Here is a 4801-nt window from a genome sequence, read left to right as displayed (position 1 = left end):
TCAGGTGCAATAAAGATTATTTCTTTAAAATAGCTGTGTGTAATTGGGTTACAGGGATTGCAAACTTTTGGGGACCCATGAGCAGATTTGGAATTGATAACTGAGCCAAAGGCACTGTCACAAAATGGCTGCCATTGCAGACATGGTTAGTCACAAAAGCACCCACTTCACCAAAGGCAAGATTGATCTCTCTTCCCCCCTCCTAGGACACACAAACCCAGCCTCAGAGAAGAGAAACATAGCTCCATCCTCAACATCTCAGAAAAATGAACACAAATTGGAGAGAAATAGGCCAAAATGGTTAAACCAAAACCATAGCCTTCTCTGCAAAATGTTGCACAGCAAAGTAGATAGAAAGTAGATTTGTCTGTCTTTCTTCTCCACTGTTAAAGTCATATGATTTTTGTTTTTGTTGTTTTCTAGAGGAGACAAGAAAAATGAACAGAGATGCAATTAGCTCCTAATTTTGCTTTTTAGTTGTGTGTTTTTTAAAATGAAAAAGATTGCTTCCTTTCATCAAGCTGTTTTATCTGAGAGATATGGACAAGTAACAGAGCAAGTGTTTAACATGGTTTATAATTGCCATTCCTTCTTAGTATTAAGAGCTCTGCAACCTTGTGAACAATGGAGGATTTAAAAGAAACCGCTTACGGTAAAGGACGTTCCTTAAAAAATAAATCATGCTTTAAAAAAAAAAGTTAATGAATTGACACTACTTGTATAGGGGAACTTATTTTGTCCTTCACATTTGATGACTAATTTATAACAAAATGGCTTTGGAACAGAGTGTTAATGGTATTATGTCTGGCTCTTATGGTCTGCTTAATCAAGTGCTCTGGTCCTTCGCTCCCCCCATCCCACTTCCTAAAGGGGGGGGGAGTGCCATTTTCATTTTGTAGCAATTATGTTCTTCACGCTGAGTATTGTGGTTTTATAGAAATTTTAAGGAGATTATTACAGATAAATGTAGTGATTTTAGTTTTTTTACGTATTGGAAATGGCTGACTCTTACACCCATTCTAGATGTTTAACTATCAGTTGACATCTTTAACCTTTACTTGTTTACTAGTTTAGATTTCACATGGACCATGTATTAAATCCTGATAGTTCAGTCATCCATCATCTCAAGGTAGGCATAGATTATATTTTTTTCCAGTAATACAGAAGTGGCATAATTGCTCACACTATGTTCACTTGTTTTCTGTTCTTTTTAACAAGTTGGGCATATTTTTGTCATGTTTAAAAATCTTATGATTCCAGCCTCATAGTGAACATTTAAATAGCTATCATAATGTTATCTGAAAATTTGTGACAGCTGTTTAAATGTTCACTTAGGGCTGGTGCCTCTGACTGTCTTGCTCATAATGGCCAGGTTTGGTGTCAGCATCTGCCATTCTGAGGCAGGGCAGCTGCCAGGCCCCAGCGCAAAGCTACCAGCATTGACAACTGCTCTGGAACCTGCCATGCTGAGTGTGAAAGTGGCCTGTTTCATTTACCATAATGTTCCTAACATAGCATCACCCCAGGACATTGTGGGAAATTTGCCGCTCCTGCTGCCAAGTTGTGCAAGGACCACAGCTCAGTGGTAGAGCACATGGTTTATATATATATATGTCCCATGTTCAGCCCATAGCAGCTCCAGCAAAAAAGAATCAGATAAGATGGTGGCCCATTTTATATTTATTTACAAAAACATTTTTATACAGCTTTTCAACTTTAACCAGAGCCTTTAAAGTGGAGTACATAAATGGGGAAAAAATCACCAAGTAATAAAAATCAAAATGAAAAAGTTCACATCAGAAGGATCAGAGTTAAAAACCTTCAGCCATATATTAACCATTAAAACCCATGTGGAATAAGAATTGTTGTTGATTTATTTCATTTGCTAGTCACCTCATACCAAGCAGTCTCTAGGTGACTTACAACATTTGAAAAATACAGAAATTTAAAACAAGAATTATAGATAAAAACACTTCAATACAATCTAAAATTTTAAACTTTTCATGGCTGCTCACCTAAAGATCATCAGGGACAGGGCTAGTCTCACCTTCGTTGGGAAGAATTCAGCTACTGGGGCAGGATGTCTGTGGCTGCCACTGAAAAGCAGCTGCCTCATGTTCCCATCCACTGAACCTCTTTGGGTGTGGTGGGATACCTAACAATATCCAAGCTTGTTGTCAAAGACCTCTTCATGAATTCTTGGAGAGCCACTGCCAGTCAGAAAAGGCAATACTATTCTGAGGGACCTTGGTAACCGTCTGCTGTACTCTGTGAGCACCTACCCGTTGCCTGACTGCCTATAGAATTGTGTCCACCTGCAGCTCTTAGAGGTGTGGCCCAGCAAGAAGATACTTACCTGGAGAAGCCCAAGGCAGTGCTGAGAGGAACCCTGTTATCCATCTGCTGCACCCTCTGCCTGCCTGCCTGCCAGCCAGCTGACAAATTTTTCTCTGCCTGCCGCTCTAAAGTGTGGCCCAGCAGGAAGATATTTAGCTGGAGTTGCCTTGGGCAGTGCCAGAGGGTATTGCCTGTCTGGTGCCAATTCAGTGCCAGTGAGGGCTTATGCTTATAAATGGGTTTCTCTGGGTGGCCACTATGAAACAAGACAGCTGCCATTGTGTGCTCATTAGAATGCCTGAAAGAATTCCTCCATCACTAGATGAGTGGCTACATCACTCTCTCCAGAAAAGGACGTGGAGAAGGGTCTTCTCTGTAGTGGTGCTCCAGTGTTAGAACTTTCTCCTCTTGGAGACATGGGTGGTTGTAACAATGATGGGGCTGTACTGTGCAATAAAATGTATTTGTTTTCTAGCTTTTGGAGACAAGGTTATGTTAAGATTGATCTGAGCCTGCTTTGTGATATTTTGTGGTGTTTATAGATACTGTTGGAAGTTAATTATTTTCTGAATGTTTTTTATATTGTGATCTTGTTATGGAAGCTGCTTTGAGGTTGCCTGGTGATGAAAAGCAACACACAGATATACTAAAAAAAAATAATAATAATACTGTGACAGATGGACAAATCCTCTGACAGCTTTTCTCCTCTTGGTGAATGGATCATTTGATAGATTTTATATAACTTTGGGACTAAGTTTATTTATTTATTTATTTATTCTTTATTTAAAATATTTCTATCCCGCCCTTCTACCCTACAATAGGGCACTCAGGGCGTCTACAATAAAAACGCATACATACATAATAAAATACACAATAAAAACACAAAACATTACAGTAGATTAAAATGCTTAAAATACTATTAAAATATATAAAATGCATTATGCACATACATACATAAAATGCAATCATGCATACACATACAAACATACATGTATATATGTGCATGCATGTATAAAAAAGTGAGACTAAAAGAATTTAAGATTTAAAAATGAAGAATAAAAAGCTTAAAACAGTATCAGGCTGCCCCGTTAGTCCCAACCAAAGGCTCTCCAGAACAAAATAGTTTTGACAAGTTTCCAGAAGGCCATCAGGGAGGGAGCAAAACGGGCTTCTCGGGGCAGGGAATTCCAAAGTCTGGGAGCCACAATTGAAAAGGCGCTCTCCCGTGTGCCTGTCAATCTAACTTCTTTCATTCCAGGCACACAGGGAAGACCGGAGGTAGATGATCTTAGATGCAGGCTAGGAACATATGGACGTAAGCGGTCTCTTAAGTAAACTGGTCCAAGGCCATTTAGGGCTTTAAAGGTCAAAACCAGCACTTTGAATTGGGCTTGAAAACAAACTGGGAGCCAGTGGAGTCGATAAAGCACAGGGGTGATATGCTCCCTGCGCCGTGCTCCAGTTAGCATTCTGGCTGCTGCATATTGGACCAACTGTAGTTTCCGAATCATTTTCAAAGGCAGCCCCATGTAGAGTGCGTTACAGCCTTGATGTCACCAATGTATGTGTCACCGTGGCCAAGTCAGATGCTTCCAGGAACAGATGCAGCTGGTAGACCATTTTGAGATGGCCAAAAGCACTTCTGGCTACTGCTGCCACCTGATATTCCAGCAGCAGGGCAGGATCCAGAAGAACTCCCAGACTGTGTACCTGCTCTTTCAAGGGGAGTGCAACCCTATCCAGAACAGGTTGCAACCCTATCCCTAGGGCAGTTTTTCCCTTGTCCAGCAACACTTCCATCTTGTCTGGATTAAGTTTCAGTTTGTTTGCCCACATCCAGCCCTTTACAGCCTCCAGGCACCTGTTCAGGACAAACAGTCCCATCTTGCCATCAGATGGAAGGGAGAGATAGAGTTGAGTGTCATCAGCGTATTGATGACATTGCACTCCAAATCTCCAGATGACTTCTCCCAGTGGTTTCATATAAATGTTAAAGAGCATGGGAGACAAAATGGAACCCTGAGGTACACCATAGGCCAACTGCCAGGGGGTTGAGCGGTAGTCTCCCAGCACCACCTTCTGGGTCCTGTCCATGAGGTAGGAACGGAGCCACTGTAACACAGTGCCTCCAAGACCCATCCCAGCAAGACAGCTCAGAAGGATACCATGATCGATGGTATCAAAGGCTGCTGAGAGGTCCAGCAGCACTAAAAGGGATGCACTCCCCCTGTCCGATGCCTGGCGTAGGTCATTAAGCAGGGCAACCAGGGCAGTCTCTGTCCCATGAACAGGCCTGAAGCTTGATTGAAAAGTGTCTAGGTAATCCTATTCATCCAGGAAAACTTGGAAAACCACCCTCTCAATCACCTTGCCAAGAAAGGGGAGATTAGAGACTGGCCGGAAGTTATTAAGATCTGCAGGATCTAATGAAGGCTTTTTAAACAGAGGTCTAATCACAGCCTCC

The sequence above is a fragment of the Rhineura floridana genome, chromosome 4 (genome assembly GCF_030035675.1).
Source record: "Rhineura floridana isolate rRhiFlo1 chromosome 4, rRhiFlo1.hap2, whole genome shotgun sequence".
Taxonomy (NCBI): domain Eukaryota; kingdom Metazoa; phylum Chordata; class Lepidosauria; order Squamata; family Rhineuridae; genus Rhineura; species Rhineura floridana.
This window is presented reverse-complemented; position numbering follows the sequence as displayed.